This window comes from Natator depressus, chromosome 5 (genome assembly GCF_965152275.1).
Source record: "Natator depressus isolate rNatDep1 chromosome 5, rNatDep2.hap1, whole genome shotgun sequence".
Lineage (NCBI taxonomy): Eukaryota > Metazoa > Chordata > Testudines > Cheloniidae > Natator > Natator depressus.
The window spans coordinates 51,687,381-51,707,499 of NC_134238.1; positions in this window are offsets into that span (position 1 = coordinate 51,687,381).

A 20,119-nucleotide genomic window follows, 5' to 3' on the forward strand; every position below is an offset into this window, starting at 1 on the left:
AATGCCGAGCACAAAGGCAAGGCTAGTTATTTAGAAATTAAAGAATGGCAATGATATTTCCCCATAAAATGATCCTATATATTCCAAAGAAATCTTGTACCAGTGGGAGAATTCTCCTGTAGAATAGAAAAAAGAAAGCTGGAGCGTAGTGTATTTGACTGTCCCCAAAATAAATCAGCGGAGTCCTACCTGTCTTTGCCATTTTACTAATGAACTCAAGGCACGTCCAGTTTGTTCAACAGTTATGCTGATGGCTCAGAATTGCTCTTCTGCATGGTGATTATGGATCATGCATTGTGGTTTCCTCTAAACCCAGTCTTTGTAACACAGAGAACACAGGACAGTGCAATTCCTGTGAATGTATTTTGATGACGGCCCATAGGTGCTGGCTCCATGGGTGCTCCGGGGCTGGAGCACCCACGGGGAAAAATGAGTGGGTGCTCTGCACCCACCGGCAGCCAAGCTCCCCACCCCACCCCACCTCACCTCCGCCTCCACCTTCACCCCCTCCCCTGAGCGCGCCGCATTCCCGCTCCTCCACTTACCTCGCAGTGCTTGCCGCTGCCAAACAACTGTAGCAAGCTCTGGGAGGGAGGGGGGAAGAGCAGGAACATGGCATGTTCAGGGGAGGAGGTGGGGAAGAGGCAGGGCCGGGATTTGGGGAAGGAGTCAGAATCAGGGTGGGGAGGGAGTAGAGGTGGGGCGGGGCCAGGGGCAGAGGGGGTTCAAGCACCCACCGGTGCCATTAGAAGTCGGCGCCTATGGTATGGCCTTGAAATTTTTTTAACCCTCTAAAATGGAGGCAACTATTTCAGATTTGTCTGCAGTCAAAATACCCAAAGATCTCAACAAATCACAGCAAATGCAAAAGAGAGGAAAATATCAGTACTTCATTAGAAGATGCTGTAGTGTTTTTCACTGAAACAAGACTTTGGCCCCGTTCATTTTCATAATTTTTGGTGCCTGTTTTGACCATTCAAAATGTTTCTCTTTTAAGTTCTGTTTTAGGAATCAGAGTTAATATTTTGATTTTTCTTGAATAAGCTCTCTACTCTCCTTGTAGGTAACCAGCAAACCAAACCAAAACAACCAACCAAACACTCAGTAATTCATTCAAACAGCTGCTGATCCTTCAGGGAAAACTGAAACATTCTGCTCAGAAGTAACCAACTTACATGTCAGCTTATGTATTTTCTACCCCTTTTAAAAATGATCGTTGTTTGTTATCATAAAATGTATTTGCATGAAGATGGGTTGTCATAATGACTGTCAAGAACAGGCCAGTGTTTAAGACTCCCAGTGTGGCAAGGTGAAGCAACAGTCTGGAAAGGGTCAAGGGATCCCTGTCTATCACATGGCTGGATGGGATATATAAGAAAGAGGAGTAGGAACCTGGGTTGAGGAAGCAAAGGTGTATCCTTACTGTACTTTAAAGCCTGTGGGGACTGCAGTCAGTATTTGTCAGGTAAATTTTTGAATTTTGTATTCTTTAGTTTTCAGACTATAAATTGTGCCCTGGAGCACAAGTCCTTAAAAGGACTTGAATGCATCCTTCCCTGGGCTGGTGAAACAGCTCACCCGCTTATACTGAGTATTCTGAAGGAGCCATACACAAAGGCATGCTCAGCACTAGCTCTGAGTGTTAACATTTTCAGGGCCTCCTTGCATTGGGCCCCCCATGAAGAAACCTAAATGCCTTAACTGGAAGTGGAATTTGGGCTTCTCTCCCAGCTAAGAACAACTGAAACAGGTCCACAGTACTGAATGGTTAAGGCATGCAACAGTATATTCCAGGGTTAGTCCAACCCTCATTATTTTCAGACATGCAAGATTCATCTCTTCACTAACACATTCCCAAAGAACTGGAGAAGAAGAAAAATCTAGACGCATGTTCAGATCGTCAGTGATGTCTAAAGCAAAGAGTATGGCAGAAAATTGATGATTCCATCTGGACAGAGCTTACAGTGTTCTGTATTCCAGGTATTGTGCCTACACTTAACAGTAATAGGCCCTTTAGAAATGTGGACACACAGGCAGATAGACAGGGAGGATTGGGCTGCTGGTCAGCACAGAATTTGACCTCCGCTATCCTCTCACTGTATTGTTCTACTTTACATCCAGCAGGTAGCATAAGAGGGAGTGCAGTTCTCCCTCTTCTATTCAGTGGAACTATGTCAGTTTATCTCAGCTGAGGATCTGATTCATGATGCATAGACTGTACTTTGTTTACAGAGTTTCCCTCCTATGGTTTGGCTGAATTACTCTGTTTCTGTTCTTTTCTTTGTAGTCTGAATGCTTTATTCCCTTCCCCTCCCCTCCCCATATATGGCTCCTGCAAACAGTACACTACTAAGAATTGGATTGGATTGGATTAGGGTGATTGTGAATACTATTTAAATGCTCATGAAGCTGAGTTTTTAGTGAGGTTTGGCTGTAATAGCTGCACACACTTAGTAGACTTCACCTCAGGAGGCTCCACACATGTCTTTTCAGAAATGAATCCTCTCACGTGTTATAGCTCTCTCTCCCCTCTCTTTGAGTTCTTACCCAATAAGCTGTTTTGTAGAGCACACATTTTATGGTGATTATTCATAACAATAAACTTACACGGCTTTATTCTAATTCTCAGTTACGTATGTCCCTAATTCTCCTTGACACATGGAGCAAAGCATGGTAGCATCCTAATACCATCAGAAGACCTTCAGAACAACTGTTAAAGGAAATGTGTCACATTTAGTGCTGAATATTGCTTAGAAGAAGCCACCGGTGGACATACAGACCTCTACCTAACTGTTCTCAAAACTACAAAAAAAGAATAAACTTAAAAGACTTTCCTGAAGGTTGGAAGTTTGGACTGTAAACAGCTCCTAATATAATAAAAAGCATATAATAAAGAGAGAGAAAGAACACCATTGGCCATTATAACTCTTCACGGAGAAAGTTTAGCCATTGTCAGATTTATATGGTGAAACTATGAAGTGGAAGATAATTTTCCCCAGGAGGCTGAAAATCATTTACTAAGGGCCAACTTCTGATGGTGGTTTAGGCAGTAGTAAGGTCAGTGTTACTTATTTCTGTGTGAACTGTCTGTGCAAAGTGCCCAGCTGATCCTGGGATGGTTTGTACCAGTGTGGAAAGGGGGAGGGGGCCTGTGTATCTGCCAGGGTGATTGAGGTACATAGCCACTGGCAATGGGGGCAGGAAGTGGGAGGAGAGGAGCTGAAGAGGGATGGAATTCATACAGATGAGCTCCCTGCTCCCTGAGAGGCTCTCCAGAGATCCTGTTCCCTCTTTCTCTTTGTGCTGAGTTCACAGAGATAATGGCAGTAACCTCTGTAAAGCTGTCATGGCGGTGAGAAGGGGACCAGGACATTTGGTTCTCCCAAAAAGTGATTATTTCCTGAGGAGGTTGGAGACGGAGGCACCAGTGTACTGTATCCTTCCCCATATGGCTCATTGTCCTTCCCATCTGACAGATTATGTCAAAGATTTTCCATTGAGTCAGAGAATTCTTGGCTATAATCGATGTGTTGTGTGGATGGAGAGCAGCATTTGGATATATGAAAATAATCATTGGCTGGGGGAAGAATTGGGCAGCTCTGCAAGCATTACAAGACTGACCCTGACATGGGATTTGAACCTCAGAATACATTTATGCACTGGTGGCTGCAGAGTCCAGCCACCCCACACGGGCCCAGCAGACTGCATTGCACAGATACCATGGGAAACAGAGGTGGCCTTAACTGTGAAAGGAAATTTTGCAGGAATCCTTGTTGTAGTTTCCTGGTAGGTGTTGAGGATACCCTAGCAAGGGAGGTGCTGATTACTCTTGGCTCATCGTACTTCCCATTTGACAGATTATGTCAAAGATTTTCCATTGAGTCAGAGAATTCTTGGCTATAATCGATGTGTTGTGTAGATGGAGAGCAGCATTTGGATATATGAAAATAATCATTTGACTGGGGGAAGAATTGGGCAGCTCTGCAAGCATTACAAGACTGACCCTGAGACAGGATTTGAACCTCAGAATACATTTATGCACTGGTGGCTGCGGAGACCAGCCAGCCCACACGGGCCCAGCAGACTGCACTGCACAGATACCAAGGGAAACAGAAGGTGGCCTTAACTGTGAAAGGAAATTTTGCAGGAATCCTTGTTGTAGTTTCCTGGTAGGTGTTAAGGATACCCTTGCAAAGGAGGTGCTGATTACTCTTGGGGATTTCTTTTGGAGTGGCAGACATGTAGCTTCTCATAAGCAGAAGATCTATGGACAAATAGGGAAAGCAATTTTCATTTTAAAACAGTCAGATGTAGCTGATTTTAATTTCTCTCTTGGCAAGAGAAAAACATAACTGTCTGAATTAGAGGAGGTCTGAAGGTTTACTTACAAGAAGAGCTTTCAGTCTGAACTTGATTTCCATGAACCACAGGCAGTTCAAGGTCGTTGCTATTAACATAACAAAGGGAGGTCCGCAGAGAGTGAAATTATACCAGAATGGATTGATCAATAGGATACTGTGAAAGGAGATGGAAGGTGGCTTGATTTCCTTTGTTATTTTACTCTGCTGCTTTAGTTGCTGTGTTCACATTGTGGCTGTAAAGACATATACAAACCATATATTTATGCTGCAATTTCTGTTTTCAATTTATTTGTTCCACAGATTTAATAAGATTACGCTAATATTTTACAGGGGGAAAAATGCATTTTCAGATTCTATTCCCTTTGGCTTGGTTGGAATGAATTGCATTCCTTGTATTAAGTGACATCATTACGGAAGAAAAGACCCTCGGGCACAATGTGAATGCTCTTTAATTTGTATAAATGTTAGAGCGGCCCTGACCAGACTTGTCAAATATCTCCAAAGGTTCTGAAAGGGGACATGAAAGCTGAAGAGAACATAAGCAGAATTCAAAACAATTAATGTTTTCATGAGAATAAGCACTTGATATGTATAGAGAATCACTCATCCTGAAGGATCTCCAAGCACCTTACAGACTAGAAATCATTCACTCACCACTGAAATAAGAAAAGGAGTACTAGTGGCACTGTAACCTTTCTTAAAGGTCACTATAGAAGAGGTTTTAGATCAGTAATAATTACACCACAGTTCTTAGTCAGAGAAGTTGAAAATATCGTCTCATAATGAACACACACAGGCATTTTTTGTTAGGCATAATGCATCCAGGACACAGTTTACTCCTCTGAAAAGTTACATGAGGTCTGTGATAGCCACATGTGGTCAAGGCCTCAGTTTTATGTGCCATGTGTAAGATGGAACCTCTCACCATATAGTGCCGCCTATCTCTGGTCTTGAGTATTAATATAATACTGACCTAGAGTGGAATGTACTGCTCCTGCTACTCCCTGCAGTGTCTGTCTTTTTCTTGGTTGTGTCTCAATCACATAATGACCAGGCCAAATTCTGCTTTGTTTTTGAGGTATTAGATGCTACAGGCTCAGGGTAGGCCCAGTCCAAAAACAAAAGTAAAAGTGACTGTACAAACCAGTATATATTGCTTATGGAACATGCTAGTTCTTTTTCCTTAGCAAATGTTTTGATTCAATTTAACAACAGATAATAGAACAATCTAACAGCAAAAGGGGTTTGAATGGGATGGTGGTGGATATGTAGCTATTTTTACTGGTTGGATGAATTGCCTCTGGTCTTATCAGGTTTGTGTGGCACTATAGCCTACTGTACTTTTATAACAGCTTGAGTAATTTATCTGAGCTCTTGAAAACAGCGTTTGCTATCAGCATCATTTTACAATTATACCAGGCCTCTACTATAAGAAGCTTTCACAAAGTACTTTAATTTCAGCAGAAGAAAATGCTTTCACATATGTTAAGTGGCTTATTTATAGACAAGGGAATTCAAAGAGCTCCAGTAGTTCAAAGCCTATCACTTAGAATTTGAAATCTGAATATTAGAATACTTTCTTGGCTCCAAACCCCATATTTTGCCTGTAGAATCCTTTAGGCATTGCTTATAACTAGTGAATTAGAAAACCTTTTTGCCATGATGATATCTTTTGATAAGAAGTTCCTGCAAGAACTGGAAAAACAACCTGTTTAACTGACACAAAAAATAACAAACCCAGTAACAATAATGACTATTGATGAGTCTAACATGATGAAGGCTTTCTTAGTTAACATCTAGTATCAACAACTTTGAAATACATGTTACTGTGTATAGTAGTACAGTGTGTGTATTAAATTGTTGATCCCCCTAGTAAAATATTAAAATTCTATCTGGTACATTAGCCATCCGTTATGATGATATTATTATTACTAATCTTCACAATTCCTAATTTTTGGTCTCTATTTTCCTTGTTTTTCTCTTTCAGAACAATATGAAGTAATTTAGTGCCTAAGAAAAATGCTGGCTTCATAGCATCAGAGTTGGGGTCCTTTCTTTTTCCACAGAATAGATACAGCACAAAGGTCAGCAATATAAGCTTTCCTACCCACCATTGTGTCACATTCCTGAACTAAAGAAGGCAGTTGCATTCACATTCACATTCCTGAACTAAAGAAGGCAGCTGAGATGACAGGAACTTATTTGTCAAAATAAATTTTTGGTGTAAAATGGGGAAAAAATGTCACATTTTCCTCCCTTTCCTAGCTAGATCTAGTGAAACTCATTCCTGCAAGGTGCGAGTAATTCTACATCAGTTCCGCAAAGCCCTTATGTGCATGCTTAACTTTAAGCACATGAGTACCTGACTGACTTTGCTGGATCGGGCCTAGAGCACTTAGCACTTCTCAGGAATGATGGCGGTGAGAGGGTAACTCAGTGTCCAGGCAAGACAATTTCTTGGTTTCTCTGCTGAGACAATAATATCCTTAATTATGCCTAAAACTGTTGTAAATTGATTTGGCAAAAATGGTAGATTTTTACTAAAAGGAAGCCATTGAGCCCGTAGTCTTTTGGGATAGAAATGTATGTGCTGTATGAAAAGCAGCATACAGAGAATGGAAAACCTACTGGAGCTGATGTGTAGAAAAACACCTTATCAGAGGTCTTGGACATACACAAGTTGTTCTTGAAGTTCTTTTCTGGTCAGTAAGCTTACTGTATATTACAATGAATACTAAATAATTACTAAGGTTACAGAGACAAGGCAGCATAGAAAACATAATTGTTGGGCTAGATGCTGGTGCAAACTCTGATGAACTGCTTAAACCAACAGGGGATCTGGCCCATCATTTTTAACCAGGAGATGGCACAACAGATGCACTGCTGCATTGCTCTTCTCTCCTCTAGCTCAGCAATTGGAACAGTCCACAAAATGGTTACACAGCAACTACACAGGCATTGATAAGAACTCACAGACTGTTTGCACTTTTTAAATGTCCACTGTAAATGCTGTGAGGTATGTTATTATGGACCAGATTTCTAGAAATAAGAATACAAAAATGTACATATAGATTTGTGTGTAACTGACTTAGGTGCAAAAATTTGTCAATGTACATGTGCATTTTTGCAGCTAAAATTATGAAATTTCTGTATGACCTAAAGACTGTACCTAAATATGAACTCTTTGGATTTGTTACCAACAAACAGAAAGACCTTCTGCCTAATCCAATGTCCTTTCTAATCCTGTGGGAGGAAACCAACCAGCTCAAGATGCTGCCTGACTAGAAAAAGATGATGTCTGTTCACCTCAGTTAAAGAATCAACAAAAATATCTTCTTGGCCAGCTTAGTGACAGGGATTCAGTGCCTGGAATGTAATTCTCTAGAATGGCTGTTTTTAGTAAAAGCAGGTAGCTAAGGAGTGTTGAGGGATAAAAACATTTTATTTTAAATTAAGATTGATCTTAATTAGAAAAAGAAATATTGGGAAGTCTTCCCTTCTCCCTCTGTAGCAGCTGCTCTACTGAGCTTACAGGGCTACAAGCCCCATTTGGAATAGCCTTCTTTTCCCTCCACCTCACTTACTGATGCACCATCTCTTTTCAAATCTCAGCCTGAAAACATTATTTTTCTGTCCTGTCTATGCCACTTAATTTCTCACTGTTTTTGCTATTATTTTATATATTGTTAAATACAAGAAGAAATTTCAGGCTCATGGTTAACTGAAAACTCTTGTGCTGCAAGTCATGCATTTCTGTTGTTAACCTACCCCAAGATCAATAAGACTGAAGTCTGGAACAATGTTAGCTTTAACCAATCAGACCGCGCATACTGACACTATTCATTTGTGTAAAACACTCTGACTAGAGAGATCCAGAGGCCTCCCTGAAGAATGACCAGTTCAGCTGACAGAAGAGGGGAGCAGAAAGCCAGATAGTACAGCTCAGATACTGTTACTCCAGGCAGCATAATCAATTAACCAAAGTTCCTTAAATTGCAGTTGGTTTGCACTGCATTTTCTTGGAGTCAGTCAGAATGCATATGGAAATCTCTGCTTCCTGCCTGGATTATAGAAAGTAGATAATGCATCTTTTCTGGACCACTAGCTTCATTGTTCCTTTTGTTTCAAAGAGAAAAACAATTAACTTTTCAAATTCATGGACCCAGTGGAGAAAATTGCAGAAATTTATAATGAATATTTTCCTATTATATGTAACAACATATATGCTGAATTCTTGTTTCAGGGAACGGTGGTGTATTGTGCCTCAAGGAAACTATTTACCCAAGGTAAAATTTTCAAAAGTCTAAGGGTATGTCTACTCCGCAATTAGACACCTGCGGCTGGCCCATGCCAGCTGACTCAGGCTTGCGGGGCTCAGTCTAGTGGGCTGTTCAATTGCCTTGTAGACATTTGGGCTTGGGCTGTAGCCTGAGCTCTGGGACCCTCACAGGGTCCTAAAGCCCAGGCTCCAGCCTGAGCCTGAATATCTACATCACAATTAATAGCCCCTTAACCTGAGCCCTGCGAGCCTGAGTCAGCTGTCACGGGCCGCTGCAGGTTTTTAATTGCAGTGTAGACATACCCTCAGTTCCATTTTCAACAGTCACTTCGGCCGAGATCCTCGAAGGTATTTAGGCATTGCTTGACTCACCATTGCACTGTCTAACCCCTTTGTGATCTGCTGCCTAATAGAATCCTCTCCCTTGAGCTAGGCACCCAGGCTCCCCATACAATCCATGGGGAGAGTGAGGTGCCTATGAAAGGGATCCTCAGAAGCCACGTAAGCGAGAGGGAGAGGGATGGGAAGTGGGGAGGGTTTTAGATACTTAAGTAATTAACCCAGCATGCCTTGCTGATGGGCCAGAGATGGGCGCCTCCCTCCACTTGGGATCCTAAGCCATGAACCTTTTCCTGAAGTTAAACAGCTAAGAAATTGTCTCCCTCTCTATTCATGCTCAATACCTCTCTCATGCTTGCCCTACATTTCCTTGTGCCCCAGCTATCTTTTATGCAGATACTATACTACCCCCACACCTATCGTGGCCTGCCTCTGACCCTCCTGTTGTGGGGTCTGACAGGTATTGGGCCTTAGGAGTCCTCAGAGCACACAGGATTGGGTCCCACCAGCGAGATAGGTGTTCCCCTACCCAGTTTGAGAAGCCTCCTTTGGGGCCTCCAAGGCTTCAGCTTGAGCTAGGGCACTAAACTTCTTATTAGGCATCAGGGCTTAGGCAGCTTTGTAAATGCCAACTGGCAGAAACATGTAGGTGCCCAGGGGACCCAGGTGGCTATGGAGTTAGGCAGCAGCGAAGTGGCAGTTTTGAAAATGTCAGTGCCACTTAAATGATGGACTTAAGCTCCTAAGGCCCAGATGCCAATATGCCTGTTTAGGGGCCTAACTTCCTTTGAAATTATTGGCCTTAGGCACCTAAGTCCCATTGGGTTTCAGTGAGACGTAATCACCTACGTCATTTTTTAAAATTGGGCTTAGGCTCCTAAATGACATAGGGGCAGATAGACAAAGGAAATTAGGAGCCTAAGGATGCAGATAGGGTGCCCAGTGGGCTTGACAAAAATAACCTGAGAAAGGGCTTTTGTAAATTTGGCTTTTCTGCATTTCTGAAAATGTTAATAGTTAATAGTTGCCAGTCAGGTAATTAAATATTGATATTCATCACAATATATATGAGTCAAATTCACCGATTGGGAAACTGGCTTGATATCTACTTGTTATTTAATTCTAGAGTATTATACTTGCAGGAATTATTTGGGGTCACAGATTTTGTGAAGGCACTATACAAAATAAAATTACATAGTTTGGTATTATATTATACAGCTAATTAAATTATACCATTAGTAATATAGCTTCATTTTTGTCTTATGCAGAATAGATTTTAGGTACCATTGTAATTTTGAAAAATGAAGATTTATTTCAAATTTGCTATGATCTGCACTGTACTTTCAACTATATCTTTCCATACTAAATTACATAGTGACTTGACTTTCAGCATTTACAGTTGTTCACCTGGATAAACCAATATGTCTGGTTTGTATGTGAAATCCTTTCTTTTTTAAAACTGCTGATGTGGTTTTCATTAAAAACCAGTTTTTATTGTTGGTGTATATTTCCTGTTTTCCACCTATTTTAATTCCCACACCTCCCATAAGGAGTCCCCTAATATGATGGATTTATGGAGAGACCTGTTAACATAGCAATAACCGCTGCTTCCCACTCAGCTACTGCCTGTCAGCACCCACACCAAAGTGGTATAAGATGATTCAAATTCTGTTATTTCTCTCTCTCTCTCTCCCTGTTTTATCACACAGAAAGACCTTCACATGAGCACAGCTGAGATCTCGCATAAGCTGCATTGGGAGTAGAAATCGGCTATTTGTAGCTGGGATTCTAGCTATGCATTACCAGAGAGCAGCCGAGGGTCAATGCAGTAGACCAGATGTAATCAAGAGGAAGATGCAAGGATGTGGACAAATTGGAGAGAGTCCAGAAGACTGCAACAAAAACAATAAAAGATTTAGAAAACATCAGCTATGAGGAAAAGTTTAAAAAATCTGAGCAAATTTAGTCTTGAGAAAAGAGGACTGAGTGGGAACTTGATAAGTCTTCAAATATGTTAAGGAAGGGCTCTTATAAAGAGGATGGTGATTAATTGTTCTCCGTATCCACTGAAGGTAGGGCAAAGAAGTAATGGGCTTAATCTGCAGCAAGGGAGATTTTAGGTTATATATTAGGAAAAACTTACTAACTATAAGGGTAGTGAAGCTCTGGAATAGGCTTCCCATAGAGGTTGTGGAACCCCTATCATTGAAAGATTTTAAAAACAGGTTGGACAAACACCTATCAGGGATGGTCAAGGTATATATACTTGGTCCTACCACACTGCAGGGGGCTGGACCTGATGACTTTTCCAGATCTACTTTTCTACGGTTCTGTGGCTCTGTGAAAATGAACTGAGCTTATTTCTTCCATCAGGAATCCTTGCTTAAGAAATATACTAACAAAAATCACATGAAATAGATAATAATAATAATTAATAATAAATAATAAAAATCAATAGCTGGCTAACTGAGGATTCTAATTACTGTGCTATACTTAGTATAAAGGATGGGACAACTTGTTGTGCCTTATTCTGAATCCACTTGAATATTGTGGATTTAAATGTACAAATCGAATGCGAGCATTATGGGATTCAGGATCTACCTAGGAGAGACTGAAAAAAGGAGCAGAGACTGCACAGAGGGGAAAAGAATCCAAAGTAAAATATAGGGTGAGAGTGGAGTAGACAGAGTGGAAAACAACATAACAGCGTAAAGAGATGACTGAAAAAGGGAGTGGAGAATCAGTGAAAGAAAAATTGTAATGGAAAAATAAATGCAGGCCAAATTCTTTGGTGAAGCTCCATAGATTTCAATGGCATTGACTTTAATGAGCTGTGCTAATGTACACTAGCAGGAAATTTGGCCCTATATCTATCTTTTTCACCCTCACACATACACCATATATTGGGCACCTAGCTGTTCCAGGCTATCTTTGGGATGTGTGTTTTTCTAATCTTAATCTACGCAGACTTCTCTTAAACTAGAAGAATACATGGGAACAGATTTTCAGATAGTATAAACTGGGGTAGGTACAGGTTTCAGAGTAACAGCCGTGTTAGTCTGTATTCGTAAAAAGAAAAAAGAAAAGGAGTACTTGTGGCACCTTAGAGACTAACCAGTTTATTTGAGCATGAGCTTTCGTGAGCTACAGCTCACTTCATCGGATGCATAGCATATCGTGGAAACTGCAGAAGACATTATATACACACAGAGACCATGAAACAAAACTTCCTCCCACCCCACTCTCCTGCTGGTAACAGCTTATCTAAAGTGATCATCAAGGAGGGCCATTTCCAGCACAAATCCAGGTTTTCTCACCCTTCCCCCCCCCCCCAGACACACATACAAACTCACTCTCCTGCTGGTAATAGCCCATCCCTCTTTGAAACCTCTCTTTATAATGCGCATGATAATCAAGGTGGGTCATTTCCAGCACTAATCCAGGTTTTCTCACCCCCCCCCCACACACACCCCCCTCCAAAAACCACACACACAAACTCACTCTCCTGCTGGCAATAGCTCATCTTACAATGTGCACAGCAATAATCCAAGTTTAACCAGAACGTCTTGGGGGGGGGGTTTGTAGGAAAAAAACAAGGGGAGATAGGCTACCTTGCATAATGACTTAGCCACTCCCAGTCTCTATTCAAGCCCAAATTAATAGTATCCAATTTGCAAATGAATTCCAATTCAGCAGTTTCTCGCTGGAGTCTGGATTTGAAGTTTTTTTGCTTTAAGATAGCGACCCTCATGTCTGTGATTGCGTGACCAGAGAGATTGAAGTGTTCTCCGACTGGTTTATGAATGTTATAATTCTTAACATCTGATTTGTGTCCATTTATTCTTTTACGTAGAGACTGTCCAGTTTGACCAATGTACATGGCAGAGGGGCATTGCTGGCACATGATGGCATATATCACATTGGTGGATGTGCAGAGTAACAGCCGTGTTAGTCTGTATTCGTAAAAAGAAAAAAGAAAAGGAGTACTTGTGGCACCTTAGAGACTAACCAGTTTATTTGAGCATGAGCTTTCGTGAGCTACAGCTCACTTCATCGGATGCATAGCATATCGTGGAAACTGCAGAAGACATTATATACACACAGAGACCATGAAACATTGGCTTCAGTGGAACGACACTGATTGACACCAGAAGACAAATTAATCCTATATATTGAATTGCCACCAGGGCAAAACATTGCCAGGAAAAATGGCTCAGGGACTAAAAATAGTTTTGCAAATGTGTGTGCACCCCCCCCCATCCAAATAGCATGAGAATTTAAGAACCTCTTGAACTCTAAGGTTTGCATACTCCTCACTCATACACTGCCACAGCTGGCTCCTGATTAATGAGAGCTGTTCATTATTCTGTAAACAAAGAGTATTATTACAGGAGATCTGATGTCCAACTCACTTTCCCTTTCCTCACTGGTTTTGCCTTTGATAAGTAGGTTAATAATCCATCTACTATTGTCTGATACTGTGTAATACATAACAGGCAGGGTTATGCATATAATGGAGAATACATAATCATGAAGTACATTGCTGGAGGGGTGTTACTGGAAAAGCTGCCTACCTCACCACAGACTTTTCATTCTTTATACTTGTGATATTAATTGTTAGATCATTACCGGAATAAAGCTGTTAAAGGTGCATTCAAGCTTAGTTCAGAAGGTAAATCAAAATTGTCATCAGGTAGAAGTTGGCATTTGTTTTTAAATAACCTTTCTAAGAGGAGTTTCTCTTCGGAGTCCATGTTGGCTTCAGTTGTCAGAACTGGTTGCTGTAGAACCTCTTATTTTTACTCCTCTGTGATATGACTACATGGGATAGTTTAGACTAGACTGAGAAAGCTAGATCCAGCACAGTGCAACTAGCTTCAGGCAATTAAAAAACATGGAACAGATTGAAGCACATATTATGGCCACATTACCCTGGAGACATTCTGAGCTCACTATCTGTAAGGGAAATAACATGGACAAGCAACTTGATAGCATTTGCAAAGATTTAAGATTGTTTCTATATGGATAACAAACTACTTGTCTGAATGTGTAAATGCGGGGGTTGTATCCACTACATGCAGGCACAAATATAGAGGGTGTTTCTGCAAATGTGGTCCAGGGTATTTATTTTTTTCACGCTGGATTATGTGATATCTGTGTTTGCATTTTGGATAAGGATCCCCCTGTGCATTTTTGCTTCCAACAGTAGAAATTGGAACTAAAGCTGTACAAACTATTCACAATGAACACATTATTTGTTGAATTTAGTTATTTTCTGTAGCATAAGCAGATTTGGCCTTCTGTTTGAATTTATTTGAATTTTTCTGTTAAAGGTAATCATTGAATGTTATGTATGTGAACACATGTAAGTTTATGGACTGCTCAGTTTATTTGCCAGGACAACTAATTTGTGTATTTGCTATTCATAATTTGCTGTTTGTGTTGTTGATTGCTACTTAAGTCACGTGGTTTTTGTGGTCCCTCACTCTGTGATTCCCAAACCCACAAGGAGATTTCAAGATGGCCCCACAAACCCTTTCAGACAGAATATTCATGAGTATGTGTATCATTTTGTCTTTCTGTGGCTAAAAATGTATTCACACAGCTGTTTGCACAAACCAATTTTAAAAAGTCACAAATACGCGTGAAGAAAATTGGTTGTCTTCAAATGAATATTCATGATTTACTTTTAAAATTCACCTAGCCATACTCAGGGTGTTCTTCTCTATCAGAAAGCTGTTCTATGAGGCTGTTTCTGTTGGTGTTAATAATACATCAGTTGATTGACAGTATTATGAACAAGGGTAATCTGCTGCACTGGCTATCTGGGTCTTCCTTACAACAAAAATCCATTTTCTTTCCTTCCTTCTTTGAGAACAGCAATGATAGTAACAAGTTATTCCAAGTTTATGTTATACTATATTAGCCATGTAGGAAACCCTTTGTTGACCTTTACTCTGACCTGATCTTGGAATTCCTGATATAGAGGCTTTTGTATTATAGAATAGATGCTGAGGGAAATGCTATTATCCATTATTTACAGTATTTTTGGAAATAGGCTTTGCTATAAGCATGAGGTTTAGTAAGGCCTGGCAGTTAGCATAAGCAGTTATTATACGTTAGTATGAATGTTAGCCCTAAGTTATAAGATTACAGGGGCTTTTTGCAATATGTACCTTTGGGATAAACAAACAGCAAAAGAACAAAACATGCTTAAAATAATGGATTTCTAGAGGATTTGGGGGACTATGTGCCCACAAGGTTAACCGCTTTTATGGATTGGAAATATTGTGAAAAGGCAAATGTAAACGTATTGACACAAATAGCTTGTGTTAGCAAAAGGAACCCAAATATGGTTCTCGGGATTGCCACGCGTGGACAGGGTTAGAGGCAACTAAATATGGTCACCAAACACATGGGGGTGTTTGGGGGGAAAAGGATATAAAATAAGGTGTATGCCTAACCTCTAGTGGGCACATCAGGGTGATGATTTGGCGGAAGCCTGGATTATCACATTCCACTTACCATGATCTCCTGCACTTGCTGTTTCCCTCTATCTTTGTTTTCAACAGTCTTCATAGTGCAGTAAGTATGTCAACAATGGGGATTATTACCTTCTCTATATGTATTCTCTGTGGGCTAACGTTTAAGTTTGGACTTGTTTGGATGCTAAGTAAATTTTTCATGTTTCTCACGAATTTGATTCTTAACAATAAATTTGCGTAGCTGCCTGAGTAAAGAGCCTGTTATCGTTGACTTGTACATTTTGCACATTAATTAATAAAGCCTACACCTTCTACCTTAGAGATTGCCTCTTTTCCTGTGTGATAATGTGGTAGTTGAGATCATTCAAAGCAGTTGAGCTAACTGGCCTGCAAACGAGGTATCAGCAGTGTATTGTCAGTGAGGGGTCCTGGCTTCTGCAACTAGTTTCCTGCCTCAGTTCACCAGAGGCTGGATTTTCTCATATTCAGGACATGCTAGAAGACTCACTATTCTCCAGGCTCTTCAGGAGTTGCAGAATATCAGGGGATAGGTTGGAAGTTATGAAAATGAGGCCATCATGTAGACTTTGTGGTCGGTGAGAAGGGCTCTTAAAAGAACTCTCTTGTTATGACTGAAGGTCTATTGGTGACATTTTATTAATATATTTTATCTTTGGTGTTTTTATTCTGTGTACTGTGACCATCTAAAATTTAAGATAGGCATATCTGAAATCCATTTAATTAAAAAAAACCCCATGATGTAATTTGCTCATATTAACATTTAATCCCACCCATTAATGAAGCTGATGGGGGTAAGGTATATACAGTGCAAAGTGTGTTGACCAACCTGCTCTCTGAACAACCACTTCAATGGCTATGCCTGGATTGGCAAACTTTTCTCTAAACCTTAACAACTGATTAGAATTAAAAATGACAATGCCTGTTGATTGTAGGGCTAAAACCCAGAGAGTATAGTGTCACACAACACCACGCAATATGTGAGTTGGTCGGCCTTTTTGAAAGTTCTTCACATCTGGCTGCTAGTGAATGGACCCACTGTCAAAGCATTTCTGTTGTAGTACCTGGTTCCTTCTGTACTAATTGCAAGTTCTGAACGCAGGAGTTAGGAGAGTCTGGGGACTTGTGGCTGGAGTTCACATGGGCTGGTTAAACAAAGGAAGCCCTGTTCCTCATTATGTTCCTGCACTTAATTAGGAAGTGAGTTTGTTGATCACTGGCTGCATTAAGAATCACTCATTTATAGCAGAGTACTTGGTGATTTTGTGAAAGTTTATTTAAATGACATCTTACACTTAGGCCATAAGGGATATGTCTCTATTTTATCTGAGTTTAAATATGGCTCTTGTAGTCGCTCGGTCTGACAGAAAAAGAAACAGGAGTGTTTTGTTCCACAGGGTAGGCTGGGGGAGGGACAAGGGGAAACATTTCATTGCAGGGCTCCGTTAATTGTTTTGGGATTAACACATTGCTGTGTGAGTGCTGGTAAATTACTTGGAGATATGTGCCTTGAGTTCAGAGGGGAAGGATCACTGCCAGGGTGATGCCATTCTTGTGCCTTCTGGTTAGGAGTTCAAGGCAAAACATTTATTGGCCTGACAGTTTATCACACTCAGCTTGGAGGTGCAGATCTCACTGGTTTATAAAACTGTGTAACACTTGCCCCACTCACACTGATGGGTGTCTCATCTGGGACGCAGAGCATTAGGTCAATGAGACAGAGAAAGAGGCTGAATGTGATCGGCTGACACTAAAGGATGCTTCACCATATAAGAAGTGATTGTTGCAGCAGTCCTTTCAATGTGGCTTGTGTTTGGAGTCAGAGGCTTCTCCTTCCCTGTTACAAGAGAAGTCATTAAAATCTAGATGGTAGGAGGAACAATTCTTCATTCCTAGAGCTAGCACAGATGAGTGATGGATTGTGTTCCTTGTCCAGAAACAGTGTTTTTATTCCTGGGTTCAGACACACAGTAGAAAGGAGATCACATGAGAGAAGAATGGAAATAAGATTGAGGGGGAAGGGGTGATGAGGTGAGACAGAATGGAAAGGACAGAGAACCTTCAGATTTTTCCTTAGTAGTTCTAACTGGAATTAATCAGTTATTGCTAGAAGGAAATTTGCCATGGTCTCATGCTCAGATTCTGTGCATCATTATTACTTAATTACAGGGATTTACCCAGATGTTGCCTCCCCTCCGGAGTGGTTCCTCAAGCATAAAATGTAGCTAATCTCAAAGCTAGCATGTAAATTCTCATAGCCCCATGTCTGCAGGAATATCAGCAAGCACTGATAGGAGGAAGCATATGGATGTTTCTTAGAACTATTCCTGTATGTGATTTTATCTTTAGTACACATGAAATCAGTTGCACTAGACTGGACAAAGCTGTTCAGAGAGCATGACAAGGGAACAATCCTGTGTCGGTAAGGGGATAGCCTAGATAGCCTAAGACGTCTGTCATGCTCCCATTTCTAATTTCACTGATACTACATGAAATTAGAGTTACTTGAGTTGTTGTGCAAACTCACCAGGCTTTTTTGAACTCACCTAATATGGCATCAAGACTAGCTGCCTGAAATCCTTCATCAAAATGTTCCTATTGTTGTCCCTCCTTCTCCCCCCAAAAAGTTTAAACTAGCTTCAGAATCAGCTGAAGGTAGCTGATGGCTGATTCCAAGCTACTGCTCATATAATACTTGCCAGAGGAGGGACAGTGGGGTTTTGCTTTACTTGTAGGAAACCATTCATTTGATCCACAAGCAAAAGGACTGAGTATTATCCAGAAAAATGAGCTGATTCCTTTTTTGTTTTCAGAAGGTACATTACTGCTTAATGAGGTCACTGGGAGAGAAAACAAGATAAAAAATGGCAAAGAATGTTAACAATATGATAAGTGGTTAGCATAAAAACTATTCAGGAACACAGTGCTATCCTTCTGGTAAGAAACCAAGCAGGTACTATGGTATTTCAAACCACTACAATTTCAACTGTTACCCCAAGCTTTGTGAATTATCATGAGGAATTATATAAATCTATCAGAAGAAATAGTACAGCTGTAATTATGCTACAAAAGTCCATCTTACAAATATAAAGGTAGGCCATGATCCTGTAAACAGTAACGCATGTGTTTAACTTTACTGCCTTGCATAGTTCTTTTGAAAGCATAGTTAAGCACATATGTGTTTGCAGGTTTGGGGTGTCTGCAGAAGAAAATGTTAAATACACATTCAGCTGAATAAAAAGAAGAGGCAATTAACAGTATGTAGAGATTAATATCCCAGGGCCAGATCCTCTTCCTGATGAATTTTATAGTCTGCAAAAACCGACCAGAATCTACCACCGGAGGCTAAGCGTGTGTTTCCCATCTTCTTAACTATGCAGTTTCAGTCCTAAATGTACAGCCTTTGTTACTGCCTCCATAATCTCTGTCTGTCTTTAACCCTTTCAGATCCCTTACCACCTGTTTGACCGGAGGTGGGTGGTGCTTTCACAGAGCAAATCACCACAATGCCCAAGGGATAAGACACGCCCCTCCAGGTTCCTTGTAGCCTGCCACTCCCTCTTCACAACACAATAGTAGCATTCAAGACGCTGTTGTATTTCCCTACAGGAAATAACTGTGGTTTCTTAGATGTATCTGAGCAGTCACTGATGTTGACTTTTAATGGTGACCATTGTATATGAACCTAGGACTCAAGCTTTCAGTATAGTGTAGTTTCACTGGAGAGGCTTTTGGCTTTCCATCTGTTTTCTTGGCTGGTCACTCAGTTATTTCGATTTCTAAAGTTTCACTGCATTGGTATTACCATACAGCACGATGTCTGCCATAAGTATTATTAAAATGTCTGGGCGTGCAGGTTCTGTAATCCTACAGCTGGCTTCATCTTTCACTGGCTAACTGTAATACTCTGTTCACTGTATTTTTTATTGCTACCACTGTGATTGTATTACATAGCTCTTGCTCCAGTTCTGGCTTGTTAAATGGATGGAATATATCCTTGTGTCTATTGCCTCAGTGTCTGGAAGGGATTTGATCCTTTCCCTTAGCATGAATGCTTTACTTGGGCCAAAGTTCTCTAGGTTAAAGATACTACTGCAAGTGTTTGGGAACCCATCTGGAGGTGTCCCAGAATTAACCTTATGTAAGCAATTAGTCATTACAAGGGATGCATTGATTCATGCCCTGGGTGTATTTTGAAGCATGGAGGCCAGGCACCCGAGAAGTGCACAAGAACCCAGAAATTCACACCTTGACTGACGTATCTTATTGCTATAGCTCACTGATCATTACTGTAGCTTTTAATTGTCATATTTTCTAAAACACTTATAAAAACCCACTTCTGAGGGGACTTTATAGACCATATCACTCCATTATGACACGTACTTTATAGTAAAATATCAACAAACAATAGTAAAAAGAAGGAGAGCTACCTGAATTTTGCAAAAATAATGTTTATTTGAATTCCAACCCACTATTTGATTCAGTCATGTTCTGGCCTCAGTTATTCACCATTCACAAGCTTTCTTACTGAAAAGATTTTCTGTTTGCATGAATGTTTGGGGAGGGGCTATTCTTTGTAAAAATGTCCATAGTTATACATAAGCAACGGCATGTGTGTGTGAAAATTGTTTGTGTTA